Here is a 26,933-nt window from a genome sequence, read left to right on the forward strand (position 1 = left end):
AGGGAAAGTTACAAATTGGTAGATTCTTTGAGAAGGGGAGGGGTGAGAAATTATTCCTGCATTCCTGCAGTGCCCCAGGGCAATAGCTGTGCTCATCAAGTGAGCTCTGTGGCACAGCTAGAGAGGATGGCATCATGGCTTTCAGCTCCTCGGCTTTGACAATGATTTCTTATTGTTGAAGTTTGAAGCACGAGCACAGATATTACCACCATCAAGGAACAGTGCAAGCATGCGCACGCAAGTACACAATCAGTGGCTGCTGTCAGTTGAAGACCGCAGGGATTTCTCCAGAGTCTGTTCAATATAAGCACCTCCAGATTCTCATATATGATGAGACAAGTGAAGAATTCCATCATTCCTCCTTTTCCCCCCAACTGAAATGGAATGTTCCTCTAGTAAAGCAAATCTAATTAATGTAAAAGAAAGAAAGTCACGGAACAATTTTCACTGTACTACTGTGAAGTGAAATTCATGGTTACTGCAAATACCTTTGTGAATGTTCAATATAATGCCTAAAAGATGAGTAATCGACAGATTATTTTTGATTAATAGGTCCTAGTAGGTTCAGTTTCTTTGTCAAATTAAGACAAAGTTACTATTTTATCAAGTTGTAAGAATTCAAAGATTTGAAATTTGCTTGTCAATGTGATTATTACAATATTGACATATGCAAGATACTCAATAAACTGGAGCTATTCAACATATTTATCCATATTTATTTTATTCTATTTTTAGTTTAGGAGTTGATACATAGAGTTCTAGAAGAAAATCTGACAAACTGGACAAACTCTGTCCTGCAACTCATTTTGTGTAAAATAGTAATTGTCAATATGAAACTTCAATGAACGAGGTGATGCGAATGATTCAGATATTCTCTTTGCCAGTTGTCTGTGTTTTCTCTTAGTTAGGGCTTTTTGTTTTGTTTGTGGAGAAATAGGATCTTGTCCCTTTGCTTTTTCCTAATGACCCTCATGAGTATGCCCTAAGTGTTATAATAATGCCTCCCCAAAACACTAAGTCCTTTTTTTCTGTCAGTTCGGAGCCCTGGGCCTCTGTTTTTGTAGGTGGGGTTGACCAAATTTGGATTTGGGTGTTGCCAAGATAAGAAGCCAAAATTTTGATCCTGTGTGTTTCTGCAAAGAATGATTGGGCCTGTACTATCCAGAGGTGATACTGGATACAGTATTAACTTTCCAGAAAACACCCTTAGCCTGGCATGCAGCACTCCGGGACTATCTATGCTGCTGGTTCCTTGTCCCTGTAACATGTTTTCGGTGCATCAGAATGCTGGAGTTGTTTAGAATACATGTGAGAGACGATGTATTGTAAGTGGTATAGTGAAGTGAAGCTTTTTTTTTTGAAGTATAAATTTCAGTCAAGAATTTCATTAAAGATCAGTACGGGAAATCCTGAAACCTGCTCAGATAACTCATCCAAATAGGTAATAAGTCTTCCAACATGTTTTAAATAAATTTGGAATTTGTGAACACATTTTGGTAAAGAGATTCAAGCAATATAGATACGTGAAAGTTATTTTTGAATATCATCAGAAAGCTCCGTCTTCTTTCCCAAGACAGCTACTGTTATCATTTTGTTACATACCTTTAGGATATTCTGCTCCCGCGTATGTATGTATGTATATGTGTGTATGTCTGTAGAAATATATAATTTAATTTTGTGAGATTTCTACCTACAAATATGTCATACTTTATCACTTTATTTTATAAATCATAATTTCACTTAATACATTTAAAATTTCCCTACTCCACAGTATATGTGTTCTATAATTTAAGTGCACATCTATTGGTAGATATTTAGATTCTCTCTAGTATTTTCCTATTATGGACATTCAGACGCAGCTTTGTGTAGCTATTAAGAATAGAGCCCGCACAAGGCACAGTGGCTTGTGTGCATAATCCCAGCACTTCGGGAGGCTGAGGCAGAAGGATCGTTTGAGCGCACGAGTTCAAGACCAGTCTGGGCAATTTAGTGAGACCTTGTCTCTACAAAAAATTTAAAAAGCAGCTGAGCATGGTGTTGCATGAATGTAGTCCCAACCACTTGGGAGGATGGTTTGAGCCTTGGAGTTCGAGGCTACAGTAAGCCATGATTGTGCCACTGTGCTCTGGCCTGGGCAACAGAGCAAGAGCTTATCTCTACAATACAATACAATACAATACAATACAATACAATACAATACAATACAGTACAGTACAATACAGTACAGTACAGTACAGTACAATACAGTACAGTACAGTACAGTACAGTACAATACAATGCCGCCAGTTCCATTACTTACTGGCTGGGTTTCTTTGGGCAAATTACTTACCACTGTTAGTTTCTGGATGTAAAAAATGAGCCATTTTTGCATTGAAGTTAATAACATAAAGTGTTTAGAATTGTACCAGTCACACAGATTTTATACTAATAATTGCTATTTTCAATGCTGCAATGACTGTCTTAGCATGTATTTCCTTTTATACATACCTGGTTTTCTTTGTTTCTTTTCTTCCTCATTCTCTCTGTTCTTCCCTTCCTCCCTCCTTTCTTTCGTAGATACCAGAAGTGGAGTAACTGGTATGTTTATATAATTTTTAAATAATATTGCCAAAATGTACTCCAACAAATGCCGAGTCAAGTTTATATTTTCAACAGCAAAGTATGAAGGTAAACACTTCCTTACACATTCTCTGACACTTGTTATTATCAACCTGTATAATTTTTGCCCATCTTTTTTGATTAAAAATGCTCCCCCATCATAGTTTTAATTTACATTTCCCTGAGTACTAATGGGATTCTTTGTCTTTTCAGTATATTTATTTGCTATTTTCAGCTCTTCTGAGTTATTTGTAGAATTTGCACATCCTTTCCTCCTATGTTTGTCTTTTGCTTATTGATTTTTGAAGTTATTTATATATTCTGGATGTTAATCCTTGGCTTGTTATAAATACTGTAAATATTTCCTCATTTACCACTTACCATTTAATTCTGTTTATAATCTTTTGTGTTTGGAGATTTTAAATGTTGAGATTCAAGTTTATTAATAATTCTTTTTCTGACATTCTGTTTTGTCTACTGTTTAAAATAGCCCATCCTACCTTAAGGTTTTGTGAGTCGGCAAGTGTGTGTGTGTGTGTCTGTGTGTGTACACCCATATAAATATAAAGAGCTGCATAAATACATGTATATGCATTTTCTATATTTTATTCTAATGCTTTCATACTTCATTTCAGCGTTCACTAAACAGATTTTGCTATGGCGTATTATGATACAAAATACTTGAAAAGGCAATGCAACCATGCAAGTAACTACTTATGCTCAAGTATAATATAAGCATCTGAGCACCTACTTGTTTTTATGCCAGGCTGATGTCACAGGCCTATATTTAATGTTCTACTCCTTATGGGCATTTGAGTTTGAACCTTTATTGTTAAGTTTAGCTTTTAATCTACCTCTAATGTATTTGTTTTCTGAGGTAAACTATTTTCCTCAATACTGTGTTATTGAATATACAAATCTTTTAATATTTGGAAATTCGAGCTTAAGAATCTCTCACTGTATCTGTACTTTTTAAAATTTTGCTTTAGTGTCACCACATATTGAAATAATTGAAATAGTTGACATTTGTCTTTAAAACTCTTCATAGTTGCAGAAATATGGCATGATAGTAGATTAGTTGTATTGGAACTATCTAGAGAAGAATATCTTCAAGCTATAAAATGTTAGATTTAGGCGTATCTTGGAGATAATTTTTGGAAAGTTCAAACTGAGCAATTTTGGGTTTTACTCAGAAAATCAGACCTAGTCAAAGACAAGATTAGATCTCTACTCTTCTGCTTTCCAATCTACTGTATTTCTTTCCATGCTGCTCACTCAGAGCCAGTTGATGTTGTTAAGTAGTAGTCTTATAATCCCTGGCCACTTATAGAAACTTGTGTATTCCAGCTCTAGAGGAACAATGAAATTTGAGAAAAGACATCATGGAAATATGAGACTGACTTATGGAAATATGAGAAAAGACAGTGAAAGTTATGTATTCTTAAATAATTAAAACTTTTGTAATCTCTAAAGGAATCTTGCAATCTAGATACTTTAATATTCCCAAGTCCATTTGGGACATAGTATAATGATTAAGAGGACAGAACTTGGGTTTGAATTCTCACAGTTATGGATTATGCAAAATCAGCTAATTTACCTACCTTCTTTGCTTTGGTTTTCTCCTGTCTAAATTGGGGACAATAATAATTATTATGTCATTCATGAAGATTGAATAAGTTACTCTCTGTGAAACATTTACAATTCTGCCTATGTAATACATGATAAGCCATGATGTATCAGTATCAACTATTATTTTTGTATACTACTTGACATATAGTGTATTAGTCCATTCTCATGCTGCTAATAAAGATATAGCCAAGAATGGGTAATTTGTAAAGCAAAGAGATTTAATAGACTTCACAGTTCAGCATGGCTAGGGAGGTCTTAGGAAACTTACAGTCATGGTGCAGGGGGAAGCAAACACGTCCTTCTTCACATGGTGGTAGGAAGGAGAAGTGTAGAGCAAAGGGGGAAAAGCCCTTTAGAAAACCATTAGATCTCATGAGCACTCACTCACTGTCATGAGAACCGTAGCATGGGGTAACTGCCCCTGTGATTCAATTACCTTTCACCTGCTCCCTCCTATGACACATGGGGATTATGGGAACTATGATTCAAGCTGAGATTTGGGTGGGGACATAGCCAAATCATATTATATAGTAGTACAAAAAAGATTAATTATAGGAAGTCAGAATAAATGAATGAGATAGACTTGAACCTGACTGCTTATACTTGATAATTACAAAGAAAGGCAAAACAAACTTCATTTTACTCCAAATAAGTAAAATGTTTCATATCTACAGCCCTGCTAATTCCTACATCAAAAGTATGTAATATAGAAAGGCAAAAAACATACGAAAACTCTTCTATCTTCAATTTTTTTGAAATAAAATGTTCACATAGTGAAAAGTAGAATCTTAAGTGCATCTGCAAAATACTTTAAGTGTACATAACAAATGTATACATCTATACAGTTACATACATTTTAAAACAAATGCATATTACAAATGCATAAAACAAAAGCAAATATATACATCCCAGCAACTCCCATCCAAAGATAACAAATATTTCCAACAAGAAAGTTCTCTTGTATTCTCTTACAGTTAATCTGCCTCCCCTAAAGATAATCATTGTTCTGATTTTTCTCATTGTTCTGATTTTTCTCATTAAGAAAAGGTTGATGTTATCTGTTCTTAACTTTCATAAAAATTAAATAATATTATATGTAAACTTTTGCATGTGGTTTTTCACTCTATTTTTTGATTAATTTTATCATGTAACATATCAGTAGTTAATTTTTGTTGGGTATATTTAATTTTATAAATATATGACTTTTCTTCTTGATGGCTATTTGGGCTGATGCCAGTTTTAACTACTATGAATAAAGCTGCTGTTTTCTTGTACAAGATATTTTGTGGGTGTACTTTTAAGTGGAATTGCTAGGTAACAGGTGGCTGTGTTTTTATTAAAAAAATCTGTGAAATTGTTTTCCAGTGTTGTTGCATAACTATATACTTCCACCAACAATGTATGAGAGCTCCAGTTGCTCTAAATCCTTATCAACATTTGGTATTGTCAGTCTTCCCAATTTTAGCTTTTCAGTAGTTGTGACATGGTATCTGTCTCATGATGGTTTAAATTTTAAGTTCCCTGATGACTAATAATGTTTGACATCTTTTCATGTATTGTTAGTGTTTGTGTAATTTTCATTTGTTAGTGATCAAATCTCTTTCCTTTGTTAAAAAATTGGGTTATCTGTCTCATTATTATTGAGTTGTTAGAGTCATATACATTTTGACTACAGGAGTTGCCCCCACCTACTTTCATGGCAGACATGTTGGTAACTAGAGATATATCACTGCATAACATGAATGGAGATGTGTTGTGGCTGGTAAGGGAAGAAAAATAACCATGCTTTGAAAAAGTTGTAAGAATTAGCTTGTGTGTACTGGCAGAAGCCAGGAGGATACCCTTAGTATTAGATATTTAGGATGTTTGACTAAAGAAGCCAGAGCGTGAAACTGGATACATTTAAATTTATTGACTCAGGGCATGCTCTCAGGACACAGACTTCAACACTTATACAGGGACCTCAGGGAATGAATAGGCAAGTCCACTGCTAGGGTGGTGGTCTCGAGCCTAGAAAAAGAAATGGCTAATTACCAGTGAAGTGAAAATATCTGAATTGTCCTAGAAAAAGGTAGAGGAAGGAATAAAGGGGTTGAGGAAATTAGCAATGCTGCAATTGTTACATAATGTGAGGCCAAAAGATGAGAAAAGAATTATGACCTAAGGAGGGGCCTGAGGATCCACCATTCAAGAAGACCATTAGGAGTGCATTAGTGTGAAGTGCCCAAGACTAAGTTCAGTGATGGCTCTCCTCTGCGGAGGTTAGGGGATAAATGCTGTGAAGATTCAGGGACCTGCCAATGTAATGAAGTTTTTAGAGTTTCAGGAGGTGCTAGAATATCTCTTCCAATGTAAAAGGATCATTGTTATGCGTTGTATCCCCTGCCACAAAGAGGCCTTTTTGACTTCTGAAGGCAATAGATTCCAAACCTAGGAATGCAGCTCCAGCCCTTATAGTGGGTAATATGGAAGGTTTCAAGCTTTTTTTGTTTGTTTGTTTTTGAGATGGAGTCTCGCTCTTTCACCAAGGCTGGAGTGCAGTGGGGTGATCTCAGGTCACTGCAACCTCCATCTCCCAGGTTGAAGCAATTTTTCTGCCTCAGCTTCCTGAGTAGCTGGGATTACAGGTGCTCATCACCACACCCAGCTAATTTTTATATTTTTAGTAGAGATGGGGTATGGCCATGTTGGGCAGGCTGGTCTCAAACTCCTGACCTTGGGTGATCCATCTGCCTTGGCCTCCTAAAGTGCTGGGATTACAGGCATGAACCACCGTGTCCTGCCATCTCAAGCTTTGAGTAGTGCCCAGAGCAAGAAGGAAAGAACACCACAGACCCAGGCTGCAGTACAAGCAGCTATACTACTTGGGCCATTTGATCCAGCATACCTCATGGTCTTGAAGGTGTTGGTGGTAATCAAAGATTCAGCGTGGAATTTATGGCGGAACTCTGTAAGAGAGATACAATGTGAGCCTCTGGCAAAGCGGAGGAAAGGTGATGTCATTCTCAACAAATAATTATATGCCTTTTGAAGAACAGCTTCCTGAGAGACAAGTAACACTAGACCTTGGGGCACTAAGTGACCCATGTGTGGAATTAAGTTTGGTTCTGTTGGACATGCCAGGCCATAATTCAGAAAGGCCTAGCCACATTCACTCCTAAGACGGAAATGATAAATCTAGTATTCAGCTTGAGTAGGACCAAAGGGACACGTGTAATTTGTACTAATGCACCACTGTTTCCTCACATGTATGATTATATGGAGGGGTCTCATGATTCCAGTTGAAGAAAGAAGAAATACCTTGAGTTTGTTATATGGATGGGATGGCTCAGTATTTGGGTGCAACCTGAAAACAGATGGTAATTGCATTATAGCCACATTCAGAGATAAGAATTTGACGAGAACCCCCACACAGACCTGTGGGCCTCTTTTGTTCAGCTTCATGCTGTCTGGATTTATTTCCTCCCAAGTTACAGGCGTTTAATCTTACCCAAACTTCCTCATTATCAGTGAAAAACCTATGCTCTAATTTGATTTTACCCCCTGTATCCTGGTACTGAAACTATTCCCAAAACAACAAGGAGAAATATGGTTTACTTCTTGCATTTCCTTTCTCTGAATGATTACAATACTTGTCTGCCTGTTGTTCAACTCCTGAAAGCAGTTGTCTCCTATAGTTTTTTCAGTTTGATGGTTATTATGGTGGAAAGGCAAGTCCACAAATGGTCACTCCATTATCTCAGGAACAGGAGTTCCTCTCTCCTCTCTTTTAAACTGAGTTAATATATAGACACAGGTGAAGAGTTCAGAACAGTTAATGGCAGTAGGGTCTTGAATTTAGTTCCAATTCACAGTGCATTGTTATATCCATACATCCAGGATGGCAAATTATTGCATCTTTAATTTGTTGTAATAATTCTGTTTGATTACAAACATTTTTCAGCCTTGTGGGGCAGGTCTGGACCCAATGAAAAAGTATGACGTAATTAGGTTTTGAAGGCTGCAGGGTCATAGGAGGGGAATATCATGGCCCACATGGTTTATACTGTGGACCCTTTTTTAAACCAATGTTTTTAAATAAGCAGTAGAAAAGTGATTTGATAGAGCTGAAAAGTCCTGACTTCAGCAAATGGGTTGGGATTCCCCTTGTGGGTTTCATCTCCTATTTTTCTTTTCTTTTCTTTTTTAGTTTTGACCAGACAAATGGATGCCTCCCAGATGGAGATGGTTTGAGTTGAAGAGGCATATAGTGTGGGCAGGTGTGGGTTTCTTTACTATTCCTGGCAGGTTTTTGCTTCTTCCCTTTTGTATGCCACATCTCCCAAGTCCTCCTCGTTGGCATTTAATACTGGTTCTGAAGCAAGACAACATGGAAAGTCTGTATGCCTGACAAATGCCTGCAATTTCCTGTGGATCTATTTTACTGAGGGCTTCTGTCCCTGAAAAGGAAAACTGAAGATCCAAACAGCTCAATTAGCAATTGTTTTGAGCATTCACTTTTGGACCAAAAGATGTTTGGCTAATTTTACAGTTGGCTTTAGCTGGAGTCATTACTGAATGTCTCCTGCATATATTATGGCATATTCAAAATGTAAAAATTCTCATTTTGGTGGCAGCAACTCAAGTGGAAAACTGAAAATCCCCAAACAGAAAATTAGCAAACACTTGTTCTGTCATAGCTCAAGCATGTGGTGTTCTTTTCTACCCCTGAACAAAATTATCCTGGCCTCCTAACCAATGCATGAAGCTATTTTACAACATCTCAGGGGAAAGGCACTCGTTGCTACCCATGAGCTGATTATTTAATCATGAAAGACAAGCCTTTAAATAAGAGAGATAGAAATGTCTTCAGGAATAGTCACTGGGGACGTCAGGACTTAGAGAGATCTTTGCATAACTCAATATTCTGAATATCAGGGATGTTGGAGTGAGTATCAGAGGGGGTGTAGGTAAATGCAGCTTGATCAATACTCAACATAAAAAAGCAGTTTTCCCATCTCACCATCGTATTTTGTTGAGTAAGTGGATTATATTAATGTTGAGCCAAGGATATGAACCAGAGGAAACTTCTAAATATTATATCTTTTTTTTTCTCCTTTTTACTACTTGATTTTTGTTGCATAGTGGATAATATTTTAAATATGATATTAACCCTTTTGCCTTTTTTTTTTAATAAATAAGGAAACATGTTATAACACTCACCTCCCCCTGCCCCCCCACCCCCGCCACTCTTATCCTGTGGGTAGGATTAATGCTTAATGCAGAGAGAAGGAAGTGAGTTAATGCTTGTCTTTGAATTTAAAAACTGATTTTTAAAGCCCAGGGCAGAGACAATAAATATTTGAAAGTGAAGTGTGTGTCTGTCTGTATTGTCAAAACCTACTTTTTGTTGTCGTTGATTATTTCCTTTTGTTTTTGTTTGTTAAGCATCAAAATCTAAAGTTTATGCCCTAAGTAGCAGATTTGGAGCTAACTGATAAGAAGACTGTTTTATCTCTAGAAGGTAGATAAGGGCTGGAACTGGGAAGAGGTCACTCAAAATAAATGTGACCACAGCTAAGGCTTGAGGGAGTCCATGTTTCCTCCCTACTGCCAGCATCTCCGGTTATGGGGAAGGGATTGACAGAAACTTCGGCAAGTTTGGGGAGAGAATTTGTAAACAGAGAGAACCTGCACTCAATCCTTGAGAGAAGCCTAGGAAAATGAAAAAGAATCCAGAATTTGTCTACTCTCAGAGATCAGGGGAAGCCATTTGTGGAAAGGGTAATGTGCTATGTGTAGGAATGAGAGGGACTGAGGCAGTGCACTGAGTCTTTATCGTATCCCAGAGTGGAATGAGGGAGCATCCGAATGTTTCCATGGGGCAGGGGCAAGAAAGCAGCCTAGAGATGGCTAGCAGCCTTAAGGAGCCTCAATAGGAAAGAATCAGAGTGACCTCCAGTAGGGACCTGATAACTGAGGTCCTAGCAGGACTGTTGACATCAGCACTTGCTGCAACAGGGGTGGCAGAAGACCGTGGAGGTCAAAGGATGGCCATGGGCATGCTACTTACCCTACCACTGTCTGATGCTCCATAAACCCCTGCCCCAACCCAGCCCTGACAGGGCTAAAAACCCTGAACTGCCTAATCTCAAACCTAATTTGAGGACATTTACTCAGAACAGACTGAGTGCAGCTGGAAATCACTAGATAAAATTGCTATTACTAGGTAGAAAAACAGATGTTTGAGACAGAAACTAAGTTCAGTGGTAAGAAAAATATAAGCAAAATTGGATTTTTAATATTTATATTTGTGACCTTTGAAATTCACAATCATTTCAATTGGGTTTACTATTCATATGAATATTCTTATTCATAGCTGAAATTGACACATCCCTCTAAAAACCTCCCTCTGGTCATTCTTTGCCCCCAGGTAGCAGTGAAATTTATTCCATACACTGAGGTCTTCCAAGATTCAGTTTTTCCTTTAATGGTGCTTACGACTTGTCACCTTTTACTGCAGATACATATATTGTAAATAATACATTATTTATGTATTATACAACATCATTCTTAGAGGGGTTAAGTTATTGATAAATGATGAACCCCAAGTCATGCCATCTCATTTTCTTGGTTTCTAATACTCTGGTTATTCCCTTTCTGTTGTTCTCAATCCTGGCGTTATATTAGAATCACCCGGGATTCTCTTAAGAAATACCAAATGCACTGGCCCGATCTGGAATCAGGAGCCTAGAAAATAAATTCTTTTCTCCCTCTCTGCCTCCCTTCCTTCCTTTTTCAGTGCTCAATGTCCCTCCCCCTCTCTCTACTTTGCAGCCAGGGTTGAGAACAATCTTCTTAGACCATACTGCCTCTGACTTTTACCCTCTTTGTTCCTGTGACTGGCGTGCAGGCTAAAGCCTACCCTGTCAGCTTTGTAGATAAGCTAGAAACAATATAGCCAGCAAATAATCCAATATTGTGTCATATTTGATGGAGGAGCATCTGGGTAATTGATTTTCAACTCTTTTGTTCCCTTATTATTTGAGGTCACCAAAGGCAGGTGAGAACAATGCTTTTGCATAATGAATACAAATATTGGTTGAGGGAATAATTAGGCTGCAGACTCATCATGATTGTCACCCTGGAGGCCTCAAGGAAAGGGGCTGCTATTTGTCTATATTGACCCTAGTAGATGCACCAGAGGACTCTATTCCCCCAACATCCTTTCTGGCAGTTGATAATTAATAAAACTAATCATAACAGCCATTACCATTGCTGGGATTTTTTCTCCTGCTAATTGCAATTTTAGTGAAAGGGTCAAGAACTATATTGCTGGAAATGAACATCAACAGAGCCTATTGTTTAGCTCTGAATAGACAGTGAGTACTGGACTAGCTGGATCTCTCTGCACATTGAGCCTTTTGTACCATTAATAGATCCTGTTTTTAACTTCCAGAGTTGATATGCAGGTGCATGTAGGGGCAATGTCAGTGAGGATGAGATGAGGTGGAGAGATGTTGAGCAGCAAAGGAGGAGGGAAGGGAATGAAAGCAAACAAATAGGCATCACTTGATGATGGAGCTTTTTCTGTCATGTTCATGATATTTTGATTCGTGCCCCTGCCTTCGTCTACTATCCCGGAACTCTGCACCTGGGAAATAAATATAAAGCTCATTTGTTAGCACTTTGCTAACAGTCTCTTTTCTGGACCTTGGAGCCTGGGATTGCTTTTCTAGGAGTTGTGGGTCAGAATGTTGCTTGATTTTAGGTCCAACCCTGTCTGCCTTATGTATGAACTGTGTACCTTTGAGCAAATCATTACCCACCTGTAAATCTCAGTTTCCTCAGTTGTTGAGATGGGGTGATAAAAATGGCCCTCTGCCAGTTTTCACCAATGTGACTGACTGCCTCTATCTTCATGCCTCTGTCTTCATCTTTGCCATTGGAGCAAAGCCTTGTTCCCTGGGCCTGGGTGAGAGCCTAGCTGCTCTCAGGTGCATGGTGTCAATTTCATTTTGATGTAGGTCTCAGCTTGTGCTGTCATGTTTGATAATCTTTCACACAAAAGCAGAGTTTTTGGTTTTTTATTTTCTGTTAAAACCACCTATATTTTGTGCAAATAAAGGATCTCAAACTTATTGGGGTTGTGGTGTCATTTGTATCAACTTGCTCAACCTTTAAATAACTGGCTAAAATGATGATTACTGATGCTGCCGCTGGCGCCAAATATTTGTTGACATTTTATTGGGATAAAGCTGGAATTTCCAGGGTTATAGTATATTATTATGAATGGATATTATTTATGTTACCAGTGTGATGCTGGATGTTGTTTTTCTAACTATAAAACTGTAAACACACTGCAGAATGTAGTTTTATTTTAATATAACTGAATAGTCAGATTCTATTCTTTCGTCCTCAAGAAAATCCTTTGGAAGCAATTGTATGGATAAACAGCATGGCTTGAAAATTTATAAGGTGAAAGCAATGTATTTAAATCAGCCAGCACATAGTGGGATGTTTACTAAGTGGTAGGTATAATGATGATGATTAAGCACAAGCATTTACTCAGTGTCAGCTCTGTGCCTGGGACTACATTAGGTGCTGGGAATACATGGTTGGATATAGTCCCTAACCCAGTTTGTTCAGGGCCTAGCTTTCTTCATTATATGACTTTTTGTTTATATGCTTACTGATAGGGAAAACTCTTCATTGTTTACAGCAGAATCAGTTGGCAGGCAGCCTGGTCTGAGGTTGAGTTAGATTCTGTCAATCTTACTGTCTTCTGATCCATCCTCCTCCTGTCCCAGAGTGCCCACACCTCATACAATTTACTGTGCTTCTCAGCTATAATGCCACCGTATGGTGCCACTTAAAACTTAGGCTCCAAAATTACCTCTTTTACCTTAATATTTCCCAATGTATTTTCCTATATTGATATCAATGGAAAATAATACTAGCGAGAAAATTAATTTTAAAGATGTTACTAAAGTGTCAGAAGGGGGAGATTGCCCAATTTCTATATTCATTCCTTCCCTTATATTATTCAACAATCTTTTATTGATCCTCACAGATAGTAGTGACACAAGATAAGGAAGTCATAGTAATCCCTGGCTTCAGGGAATTTACATTGAAAAATTTTGGAAATTTTTCTATTTTTTTGGGCTAAGTAAGAGAACAACAAAAAATCAACATTTCCCGTTTTATTACTTTCTTCTCTCTCCAGGCTAACTCATTTCTGGATATTCCAAACATGGTAATTTCATGAAAAAATAAAGTTATATATTTTTATATGTCTAACCTAACAAGGTAACCTCAAATCTGTAAAGGGTCTGGAATTAGTATTACATGTATTTAAATTTACTCAAAATATCCTTATGAAAGACGTCCTTTTTTTTCATGCCTTTTAAATCCCTAGAAAATTTTTAATCTTAATGTGTGGACCTACTCAGCTATATATGCAACTCAAAATTATCGATGTTAACTAAAAAGACCAAAATTTCAGGTCCAAAGGGGAGGGTATATTTAAGTCCTCAGATGAGAGAATGATAGAAGTGGAAGAAAATTTGGAGGAACTCTTACGGTGAAGAGCCTGGGATTTGAAGTCACGCACTAGGATCAAATCCTTTTCCATCACTAAATTGTTATGTTATCTTAAGCAATTCACTTGGGCTTTTTGAACTTCAAACTTGTGAAATGAGATTATAATACCTCAGAGGGTTGTAGTCAGTATTAAAAATGAGAATATAAAACATTTAGTACAATGCTAAGGCATGTGGGAAGCACCTGATAAATGTTCACATTCTCATTTTGTGGACGAGGATACTGAGAGTAAGAGAGGATATTTACTTGTCTGAGATCACACAGAAAGCTGATAGCCCAAGTTCAATACTCCTTCCAGTCTATATCAAGACCCACTGAGGTAATTTCACATTTTTTTAAATACATTGTGTTATGTATATTTAAAGTACACAACATGATGTTATGGGATACATATAGTAGTAAAAATGGTTACTATAGGGAATGAAATTAACATATAAATTATATTAATCATCTCACACAGCTACCCATTTTTTGTGGCAAGAACAACTGCAATCTACTCATTTAACAAAAATCCTGAATATAGTATGCTATTATTAACTACAAATACATTATCATTAACTGTCCTCATGCTGTACATTAGATCACTATATTTGTTCATCCTATGTATCTACTACTTTGTATCTTTTGACCTACATCTCCCATTTTCTTCACTCACCCCATCCTGTCCCTGGTGCTATGGTTTGAATATTTGTCTCCTCTGAAACATAGGTTGAAACTTAATCCCCAGTGTGTCAGTATTTAGAGGTGGGGCTTTAAGAGATGATTGGATCTGAGGGCTCTGCCCTCATAATCTATTCATTAATTAATGAACTAATGGGTTAATGGATTAATGGATTATGGGAGTGAGACTGGTGGCTTCATAAGAAGAGGAAGAGAGATCTGAGTTAGCACACTCAGCTCCCTTGCCTTGCGATGCCTGGGGACTTTGCGGAGAGTCCCCACCAGCAAGAAGGCCTTCACCATATGTGAACCCTTAACCTTGGACTTCTTAATCTCCATAATTGTAAGAAATAAATTCATTTTCTTCATAAATTACTAAGTTTCAGGTATTCTGTGAAAAGCAACAGAAAATCGACTAAGACACTGTGTAACTACCGTTTTATTCTCTATCTGTTGATAGAGACAAACTTGACTTTTTAATGTTTTTTGATTCCACATAAAAGTGAGATCATGCAATGTTTTCTTGCTGTGTCTGGTTTATTTTACTTAGTATAACGTCCTCCAGTTCATCTATGTTGTGACAAATGTCAGGAAAGTCTCCTTTTTTAAGGCAGAGGCATCGTTTCTTTATCAATTTGTCTATCAATGGACACTTAGGTTGTTTTCATATCTTGGCTCTTGTGAATGGTGCAATGACCACGGGACAGCAGTTATCTTCAAGAGGTGGTGATTTCATTTCCTTTGGGTGTATAGCCAGAAAAGGAATCCCTGAGTCATATGGTACCTCTGTTTTTAATTTCTTTAGGAACCTCCATACCATTTTCCATAATGGTTGTACCAATCTACATTCCCATTAACAGTGTACAAGGGTTCCCCTTTTTGCACACCCTTGCCAACAGTTGTTGTCTCTTGTCTTTTTGTTAACAGCCATTCTAACAGGTGTGAGGTGATACTGTGGTTTTGATGTGCATTTCTCTGATGATTAGTGATGTTGAACATCTTTTCATGTACTTGCTGGCCAATTTTATATCATCTTGTGAGAAATAGGTCTTTTGCCCATTTTTTAACTGGATTATATGTTTTTTTGCTATTGAGTTATATGAGTTCTTTATAAATTTTGAATGTTAGCCCCTTCGTGAATATATGGTTTGCAAACATTTTTTCCCAAGCTGTAGATTGTCTTTCATCTTGTCAGTTGTTTGCTTTGCTGGTACATAAGCTCTTTAGCTTTATGAAGTTTGTTTGATTTATTTATTTATTTATTTACTTTATTTTATTAACATGAACTTTTAGTGTAATAATAAGAAAACCATTGCCAAGGCCAATGTCAAGAACCCTTTCCCCCTATGTTTTCTTCTAGAAGTTTTATGGTTTGAGGTCTTACGTTTCAGGCTTTCATCCATTTTGAGTTGATTTTTGTGTATGTTGTAAGATAATGGTCTAATTTCCTTCTTTTGAATGTAATGCCAGCTTTTCCAGGATTAAATTTTTAAGAGCCTATCTTTTGCCTATTCTGTATTCTTGGTGCACTTGCCAAAAATTAGTTGACCGTATATATTTAGATTTATTTCTGGGCTTTCTATTCTGTCTCATTCATCTATGCATCTGTTTTTATTCCAGTAACCTATCACTATATTTCTGAAGTTGAGTGCTGCCCTTGGACTCCCAACCCTGCATGAGGATTCTTGGAACTTTCAGGTCTGCCCGGAACCTAGACAGAGTTCCCTTCATGCTTGTGCATCTGGATGTTCATGCATGTGCATGAGTGCCCCTGTGTCTGTGTTCACAGATACCCACAACTAGATCCATCTCCTCAATCCTCCTAGAGTAAAGCACGGATACTTCATTTTGCATTCTTTTGATAGAATTAAAACCCTCTGTTTAAGGAAAGAAGAAACAGGCAAAACAAATTTAGACTTGGCACTTTTGCCATCAGTTGCATTTAGCAGCTTAATAAATACTCTCTGCATGGAACATACAGAAGGATGTCTCAGGATCTGAGAGAGACTTGTAGGAGTGCCACACACGCAGTAGGTTCTTCTCAAAGTTGACTGTGGAACAGAACCACATAAAGGGCTTGTTAAATAACAGATTGCTGGGCCCTATCCCCAGAATTTCTGATTTGGCAGGTCTGTAGCTGGACCCTAGAATTTGCATTTCTAATAAGTTCCCTGTTGCTACTGATGCTGTTTGGCTGGTGATCACATTCTCAGAACCACTGCTTAGATCTTTACCAAGGAGTGCTTCCCAGCCTGAAGAATGATTATTCTGGGCAAGGAAAGCCTGCAGATTTAGTGTTTTCAGAATGAGTTCAGCTGTGCCGAAAGTGCCAACAAAGAGGAGAAATACTTCTTTATAAATGGGGTCGTGTTCTGGGATAAATCATACGATGACTTACTCTCTGAGACAAGTGCCACATTTGGTGAAAACATAAGAGTTATTTGTCAGATATGGGAAACTCAAATTTCATTTTCAAAGGGCAGATTTTCTTTAGACAGATGGAAAGAGCTTGAACTTTAGCCTTCTGTGCTCAAATTATGGTCTACAATTTATTTGCTTTAAAGCCTTGAGCAAAACTAGTTAATTTCTATAAACTCATGTAAAAATGAAGATATTAATACCTATTCTTGAAAGATTCTTGTGAGGGCCTGATGTAGTGGTTGGCTAACAGTAGAAACTGAATGAAAAGTAAATATTTGTGTTATTATTCAGGTCACTTTCCTGTCATTTTCCTTTAGAGTGCTAAATGAGAGGATGAGTCCATACTTGTCTATGGGCTAAACCCCCAAATATCTTTTCCCTTCAGTCTATCATTGCAATTAAAATTAACACAATTCCACTTAAAAGCCTTTATTGATTTAATGCCAAGTTAAACAAGATTGGTGGTTCTATACCTCATTGAATTCAATGTGTACATGTTGCAGGCTAACAGATGAAAAAGAGTTAATTATATGGAAAAATGATTTGATTTTTCAAAGACATGAAAACCAGTATTCATGTGACCAGTTGTTGACATTTTTGAGGGTCACAAAAAATAAAGCAAACAAACAAAAACCAGCATATTCATAGAGAGTTAGAAAATCTGATGAAAGAAATTCATACGATTATATACAAAAACATTTCTTATAATTTATGAACAATTTATGGGATTTTCTTTTTTTTTTTTAAATTTATTTATTATTATTATACTTTAAGTTGTAGGGTACATGTGCATAACGTGCAGGTTTGTTACATATGTATACTTGTGCCTTGTTGGTGTGCTGCACCCATCAACTCGTCATTTACATCAGGTATAACTCCCAATGCAATCCCTCCCCCCTCCCCCCTCCCCATGATAGGCCCCTGTGTGTGATGTTCCCATCCCTGAGTCCATGTGTTCTCATTGTTCAGTTCCCACCTATGAGTGAGAACATGCGGTGTTTGGTTTTCTGTTCTTGTGATAGTTTGCTAAGAATGATGGTTTCCAGCTGCATCCATGTCCCTACAAAGGACACAAACTCATCCTTTTTTATGGCTGCATAGTATTCCATGGTGTATATGTGCCACATTTTCTTAATCCAATCTGTCACTGATGGACATTTGGGTTGATTCCAAGTCTTTGCTATTGTGAATAGTGCTGCAATAAACATACGTGTGCATGTGTCTTTATAGCAGCATAATTTATAATCCTTTGGGTATATACCCAGTAATGGGATGGCTGGGTCATATGGTACATCTAGTTCTAGATCCTTGAGGAATCGCCATACTGTTTTCCATAATGGTTGAACTAGTTTACAATCCCACCAACAGTGTAAAAGTGTTCCTATTTCTCCACATCCTCACCAGCACCTGTTGTTTCCTGACTTTTTAATGATCGCCATTCTAACTGGTGTGAGATGGTATCTCATTGTGGTTTTGATTTGCATTTCTCTGATGGCCAGTGATGATGAGCATTTTTTCATGTGTCTGTTGGCTGTATGAATGTCTTCTTTTGAGAAATGTCTGTTCATATCTTTTGCCCACTTTTTGATGGGGTTGTATGTTTTTTTCTTGTAAATTTGTTTGAGTTCTTTGTAGGTTCTGGATATTAGCCCTTTGTCAGATGAGTAGATTGTAAAAATTTTCTCTTATTTTGTAGGTTGCCTGTTCACTCTGATGGTAGTTTCTTTTGCTGTGCAGAAGCTCTTTAGTTTAATGAGATCCCATTTGTCAATTTTGGCTTTTGCTGCTGTTGCTTTTGGTGTTTTAGACATGAAGTCTTTGCCCATGCCTATGTCCTGAATGGTACTACCTAGGTTTTCCTCTAGGGTTTTTATGGTATTAGGTCTAACATTTAAGTCTCTAATCCATCTTGAATTAATTTTCGTATAAGGAGTAAGGAAAGGATCCAGTTTCAGCTTTCTACTTACGGCTAGCCAATTTTCCCAGCACCATTTATTAAATAGGGAATCCTTTCCCCATTTCTTGTTTCTCTCAGGTTTGTCAAAGATCAGATGGCTGTAGATGTGTGGTATTATTTCTGAGGACTCTGTTCTGTTCCATTGGTCTATATCTCTGTTTTGGTACCAGTACCATGCTGTTTTGGTTACTGTAGCCTTGTAGTATAGTTTGAAGTCAGGTAGCGTGATGCCTCCAGCTTTGTTCTTTTGACTTAGGATTGTCTTGGAGATGCGGGCTCTTTTTTGGTTCCATATGAACTTTAAAGCATTTTTTTCCAATTCTGTGAAGAAAGTCATTGGTAGCTTGATGGGGATGGCATTGAATCTATAAATTACCTTGGGCAGTATGGCCATTTTCACGATATTGATTCTTCCTATCCATGAGCATGGTATGTTCTTCCATTTGTTTGTGTCCTCTTTGATTTCACTGAGCAGTGGTTTGTCGTTCTCCTTGAAGAGGTCCTTTACATCCCTTGTAAGTTGGATTCCTAGGTATTTTATTCTCTTTGAAGCAATTGTGAATGGAAGTTCATTCCTGATTTGGCTGTCTGTTTGTCTGTTACTGGTGTATAAGAATGCTTGTGATTTTTGCACATTAATTTTGTATCCTGAGACTTTGCTGAAGTTGCTTATCAGCTTAAGGAGATTTTGGGCTGAGACAATGGGGTTTTCTAAATATACAATCATGTCATCTGCAAACAGGGACAGTTTGACTTCTTCTTTTCCTAACTGAATACCCTTGATTTCTTTCTCTTGCCTAATTGCCCTAGCCAGAATTTCCAACACTATGTTGAATAGGAGTGGTGAGAGAGGGCATCCCTGTCTTGTGCCAGTTTTCAAAGGGAATTTTTCCAGTTTTTGCCCATTCAGTATGATATTGGCTGTGGGTTTGTCATAGATAGCTCTTATTATTTTGAGGTACGTTCCATCAATACCGAATTTATTGAGCGTTTTTAGCATGAAGGGCTGTTGAATTTTGTCAAAAGCCTTTTCTGCATCTATTGAGATAATCATGTGGTTCTTGTCTTTGGTTCTGTTTATATGCTGGATTATGTTTATTGATTTGCGAATGTTGAACCAGCCTTGCATCCCAGGGATGAATCCCACTTGATCATGGTGGATAAGCTTTTTGATGTGTTGCTGAATCCGGTTTGCCAGTACTTTATTGAGGATTTTTGCATCGATGTTCATCAGGGATATTGGTCTAAAATTCTCTTTTTTTGTTGTGTCTCTGCCAGGCTTTGGTATCAGGATGATGTTGGCCTCATAAAATGTGTTAGGGAGGATTCCCTCTTTTTCTATTGATTGGAATAGTTTCAGAAGGAATGGTACCAACTCCTCCTTGTACCTCTGGTAGAATTCAGCTGTGAATCCATCTGGTCCTGGACTTTTTTTGATTGGTAGGCTATTAATTATTGCCTCAATTTCAGAGCCTGCTATTGGTCTATTCAGGGATTCAACTTCTTCCTGGTTTAGTCTTGGAAGAGTGTAAGTGTCCAGGAAATTATCCATTTCTTCTAGATTTTCCAGTTTATTTGCGTAGAGGTGTTTATGGTATTCTCTGATGGTAGTTTGTATTTCTGTGGGGTCGGTGGTGATATCCCCTTTATCATTTTTAATTGCATCGATTTGATTCTTCTCTCTTTTCTTCTTTATTAGTCTTGCTAGTGGTCTGTCAATTTTGTTGATCTTTTCAAAAAACCACCTCCTGGGTTCATTGATTTTTTGGAGGGTTTTTTGTGTCTCTATCTCCTTCAGTTCTGCTCTGATCTTAGTTATTTCTTGCCTTCTGCTAGCTTTCGAATGTGTTTGCTCTTGCTTCTCTAGTTCTTTTAATTGCGATGTTAGAGTGTCAATTTTAGATCTTTCCAGCTTTCTCTTGTGGGCATTTAGTGCTATAAATTTCCCTCTACACACTGCTTTAAATGTGTCCCAGAGATTCTGGTATGTTGTATCTTTGTTCTCATTGGTTTCAAAGAACATCTTTATTTCTGCCTTCATTTCGTTATGTACCCAGTAGTCATTCAGGAGCAGGTTGTTCAGTTTCCATGTAGTTGAGCGGTTTTGATTGAGTTTCTTAGTCCTGAGTTCTAGTTTGATTGCACTGTGGTCTGAGAGACAGTTTGTTATAATTTCTGTTCTTGTACATTTGCTGAGGAGTGCTTTACTTCCAATTACGTGGTCAATTTTGGAGTAAGTATGATGTGGTGCTGAGAGGAATGTATATTCTGTTGATTTGGGGTGGAGAGTTCTATAGATGTCTATTAGGTCTGCTTGCTGCAGAGATGAGTTCAATTCCTGGATATCCTTGTTAACTTTCTGTCTCGTTGATCTGTCTAATGTTGACAGTGGAGTGTTGAAGTCTCCCATTATTATTGTATGGGAGTCTAAGTCTCTTTGTAAGTCTCTAAGGACTTGCTTTATGAATCTGGGTGCTCCTGTATTGGGTGCATATATATTTAGGATAGTTAGCTCTTCCTGTTGAATTGATCCCTTTACCATTATGTAATGGCCTTCTTTGTCTCTTTTGAACTTTGATGGTTTAAAGTCTTTTTTATCAGAGACTAGTATTGCAACCCCCGCTTTTTTTTGTTCTCCATTTGCTTGGTAAATCTTCCTCCATCCCTTTATTTTGAGCCTATGTATGTCTCTGCGTGTGAGATGGGTCTCCTGAATACAGCAGACTGATGGGTCTTGACTCTTTATCCAGTTTGCCAGTCTGTGTCTTTTAATTGGAGCATTTAGTCCATTTACATTTAAGGTTAAGATTGTTATGTGTGAACTTGATCCTGCCATTATGATATTAACTGGTTATTTTGCTCGTTAGTTGATGCAGTTTCTTCCTTGCCTCGATGGTCTTTACATTTTGGCATGTTTTTGCAATGGCTGGTACCGGTTGTTCCTTTCCATGTTTAGTGCTTCCTTCAGGATCTCTTGTAAGGCAGGCCTAGTGGTGACAAAATCTCTAAGCATTTGCTTATCTGTAAAGGATTTTATTTCTCCTTCACTTATGAAACTTAGTTTGGCTGGATATGAAATTCTGGGTTTAAAATTCTTTTCTTTAAGAATGTTGAATATTGGCCCCCACTCTCTTCTGGCTTGGAGAGTTTCTGCCGAGAGATCTGCTGTTAGTCTGATGGGCTTCCCTTTGTGGGTAACCCGACCTTTCTCTCTGGCTGCCCTTAAGATTTTTTCGTTCATTTCAACTTTGGTGAATCTGGCAATTATGTGTCTTGGAGTTGCTCTTCTCGAGGAGTATCTTTGTAGCGTTCTCTGTATTTCCTGGATTTGAATGTTGGCCTGCCCTACTAGGTTGGGGAAGTTCTCCTGGATGATATCCTGAAGAGTGTTTTCCAACTTGGTTCCATTTTCCCCCTCACGTTCAGGCACCCCAATCAGACGTAGATTTGGTCTTTTTACATAATCCCATACTTCTTGCAGGCTTTGTTCATTTCTTTTTCTTCTTTTTTCTTTTGGTTTCTCTTCTCGCTTCATTTCATTCATTTGATCCTCAATCGCTGATACTCTTTCTTCCAGTTGATCGAGTCGGTTACTGAAGCTTGTGCATTTGTCACGTATTTCTCGTGTCATGGTTTTCATCTCTTTCATTTTGTTTATGACCTTCTCTGCATTAATTACTCTAGCCATCAATTCTTCCACTTTTTTTTCAAGATTTTTAGTTTCTTTGCGCTGGGTACGTAATTCCTCCTTTAGCTCTGAGAAATTTGATGGACTGAAACCTTCTTCTCTCATCTCGTCAAAGTCATTCTACGTCCAGCTTTGATCCGTTGCTGGCGATGAGCTGCGCTCCTTTGCCAGGGGAGATGCGCTCTTATTTTTTGAATTTCCAGCTTTTTTGCCCTGCTTTTTCCCCATCTTTGTGGTTTTATCTGCCTCTGGTCTTTGATGATGGTGATGTACTGATGGGGTTTTGGTGTAGGTGTCCTTCCTGTTTGATAGTTTTCCTTCTAACAGTCAGGACCCTCAGCTGTAGGTCTGTTGGAGATTGCTTGAGGTCCACTCCAGACCCTGTTTGTCTGGGTGTCAGCAGCAGAGGCTGCAGAAGATAGAATATTTCTGAACAGCGAGTGTACCTGTCTGATTCTTGCTTTGGAAGCTTCCTCTCAGGGGTGTACTCCACCCTGTGAGGAGTGGGATGTCAGACTGCCCCTAGTGGGGGATGTCTCCCAGTTAGGCTGCTCAGGGGTCAGGGACCCACTTGAGCAGGGAGTCTGTCCCTTCTCAGATCTCAGCCTCCGTGTTGGGAGATCCAGTGCTCTCTTCAAAGCTGTCAGACAGAGTCGTTTGCGTCTGCAGAGGTTTCGGCTGTGTTTGTTATTTCCCTGTCCCCAGAGGTGGAGTCTACAGAGACAGGCAGGTTTCCTTGAGCTGCTGTGAGCTCCACCCAGTTTGAGCTTCCCAGCGGCTTTGTTTACCTACTTAAGCCTCAGCAATGGCGGGCGCCCCTCCCCCAGCCTCGTTGCTGCCTTGCCGGTAGATCACAGACTGCTGTGCTAGCAATGAGGGAGGCTCCGTGGGTGTGGGACCCTCCCGGCCAGGAGTGGGATATGATCTCCTGGTGTGCCTGTTTGCTTAAGGCGCAGTATTGGGGTGGGAGTTACCCGATTTTCCAGGTGTTGTGTGTCTCAGTTCCCCTGGCTAGGAAAAGGGATTCCCTTCCCCCTTGCGCTTCCAGGTGAGGCAATGCCTCGCCCTGCTTCAGCTCTCGCTGGTCGGGCTGCAGCAGCTGACCAGCACCGATCGTCCGGCACTCCCCAGTGAGATGAACCCAGTACCTCAGTTGAAAATGCAGAAATCACCGGTCTTCTGTGTCGCTCGCGCTGGGAGTTGGAGACTGGAGCTGTTCCTATTCGGCCATCTTGCTCCGCCCCCGGGATTTTCAAGAGCACTTTAACCCATGTGGATTTTATGTCTAGCGTAGTGACTGTAGTGCCTCAATTCTATGTAAGAAACAACTCTCCCAACTTCACTAATTTTATGATTTGCCATTTAAAACACGTTTTCATAAGTTGATGACAATTGTGTGTAGATATTGTGCTGGGTAAATGCTCACTTATTGGTAAATGCCAGTTGTGTTGGGTAAATGCTCACATAATTTAAATGGTCAGTCCTGTCTTTGCTTTTTAAGACTTTATTATTCTTGAAGTAGTGTCAGGATTAGTGCCAAGGAACAACACTGAACTTAATTTCTTATTCCTAATTAGGTAACTCCTTGTGGATGATTATAAGTTCATTGGTTAATTGATCCTATTTGACAGTCAGACAATGTGACTCTGCTCTCAAGGAAGTTATCTGTGGACTAAAGTAGGTTGCAGCAATAGAGAATCAGGTAACAAGAATGTTGCCGACCTAATTAACCTCTAGAGAGAGTTTCAGACATCATTTCCAGTCCGCTCCCCACCCTAATACCTTGCCATTCAAAGATGAGCAAGTTGCCAGTGTGTAAAGGAGTAGAATGGCATTCTCAAGGACACATGATTGAACAAAAGTTTCAAGAGAGAAGCTTTAAGTGGAGAAACAAAAGGGCTTTATCTAAAACATGCATGTGGCTCCCTCTTCCCTGAGTCTGCTGTAGTTGGGTAGTTTACTATTTTCTTCAGTAGGATGGGATACAGAATGAGTCTTTTAGGTCTTACCGGACATTATTTAGTTTCATTTTGTGTACTCCTTTTACTCTCTGTGTACTAAGATCCAGGAAGTCCAAATCAGTGTGTGACTCTGGAGTAGAGGCGGATGTTTGAAGGTATTTTAAATTACCTAGAGTATACAACATGTGACACAGCATGTGATAAGCTAAATAGAAGACCAGCTGGTAGTATAGGTCCAAGATCCATCCAGTAATAATGAACATACATTTGGGCATATACCACATTTGTGATTGCTGGTAGCATAATAGCAATTCTTTCCATAGTCCAATAATGTCCTCCTATCTGTGTGTCCTCTCATCAGGGCTAAGGATCATCAGTAAAAATATCATCTCACTGTTACATGGTGCATTTGCTAACATTAAAAAATGCTTAAAGGCTAGGAGTGTTGGCTCATACCTGTAATCCCAGTGCTTTGGGAGGCAGAGGCAGGAGGATTGCTGGAGCCCAGGAGTTCCAGGCTGCACTGAGCTATGATTATGCAACTGCACTCTAAACTGGGAGGCAGAGTGAGACTCCATCTCAAAATGCTTTAAAATGCATTTGAATGTCTCATAAAATATATTAATTCATATATAATGTTTTTACTTACATAGTAGAATTTCAGGTGAAACAAAGCACTATTGATATTTCTTGCCATTCAGCCACTTTGGGTTCTGCTTATCCTTGGGCTCTGGAGCAAAATAAAGTCTTCTGGTTCATTGTAGCCTGTGCGTGTATGTATATATACACACACACACACACAATGTGCTTCTACTGTTATTAGTGTTATGGACTAAAATGGTCATGGCAGTGATTTCTAAGTCATAGGATTATAAGTGACCTACTTCTTCTCTCTCTTTGTATATCTTCCTCTTTTTTTAAAATACATTTTTGGCCAGGCAGGGTGGCTCACGCCTGTAATCCCAGCACTTTGGGAGGCCGAGGTGGGCGAATCACGAGGTCAAGAGATCGAGACCATCCTGGCCAATGTGATGAAACCCCATCTCTACTAAAAATACAAAAAGGTAGCTGGGTATGGTGGCATGCGCCTGTACTCCCAGCTACTTGGGAGGCTGAGACAGAATCACTTGAACCTGGGAGGCGGAGGTTGCAGTGAGCTGAGATCGTGCCGCTGAACTGCAACCTGGTGACAGAGTGAGACTCTGTCTCAAAAAAAAAAAAAAAAAAAAATACATTTTCACAATTATCATTTATTACTTTAAAACAAAGCAAAAATAATTTAAGGAGATTCATCATTTAATCCCTAAAGCAACCCTATTACATGAGTGACAGTGATATTAATCTCTCTATGTTTCAGTTTCTAATAGGATTAAATAATTTGACCTTAGGATCTTATCTGGCAAAACCAGGACTCAAAGCCTGGCTTTCCGACTCACTCCAAAATGCCAAACAGGCCTAATTGTGATTTAATTTTTTGTTTGTTTGTTTGTTTGTTTTTTAAGCAACAGCTGAGTCTCCTTAATGTTCACTTTCCTTCAGGACCCCACAGTCACAGTGCCATTCTATGATGTTTCCCTCCAGTGCCTCAGCAAGATTGGACTTTGTGGATGTCTGTTATTCATATACTCAGAAGAAACAGCCTGAGAGACGGGGGCACCATAGGGACTATGAAAGGACTGACCTTTTCTGCCTATCTTTTTAAAAAGGTTACATTCCTTATATTTTAAAGCTGGATTTCATTGGGTACATTCACAAGGACCAGGAAGACTTATTAGAATTCAGTGCCTGCTATCTTCAGAAAGACAATTTACATATGGCACCAGCTCAGACATGCTTCTTCTAATTCATTTGAAGGGCACTGAAAGAGATCAACAGGGTTTAATATTCACCTACAGTCTTACTTGTTAACGTGGGTTTATGGTCTCATTTTGGCCTGGCTACCTTCCAGAAGGATTTACCAGAGTTCTTGCGAAGAGGCCAATGTTTGGCTGAGGGGAAGGTGAGCCCAAAGCCAAAAATTGGGTTTCTACTGGCCCAAGAATGTAGCTGACAAGGCAGAAATGGCCAACATCTAGGCTAGGGGCCACTGCTTCTGCCCCGATGGCTGTGGCAATCATTGCTAATTGATTTGTTGGTCTAGTTTGCATACAATCTCAGGACTCTTGATCACATCACTCTAGGAAATTACAACCAACGGACCATACTTGTCATGCAACAAGTTAAAACCTATTTGCTACCCCTGGAAATAGAGTGGGCATGGAATAGGAAAGTGCTTGGCTAAGACAGTCTATGTATATGTATTTGCAGCACCACCACCATGTTTTATTTCATTTTATCATTTCAAGTTTACAACATTTTTCTTTGATTGTGTTTCAGTTTCTCTGGATGCTCTTTAAATTGTCTCATGAGGAAGTGAACACAACACGTCATTCCGAGA

This window comes from Macaca fascicularis, chromosome 14, assembly GCF_037993035.2.
Source record: "Macaca fascicularis isolate 582-1 chromosome 14, T2T-MFA8v1.1".
Classification (NCBI taxonomy): domain Eukaryota; kingdom Metazoa; phylum Chordata; class Mammalia; order Primates; family Cercopithecidae; genus Macaca; species Macaca fascicularis.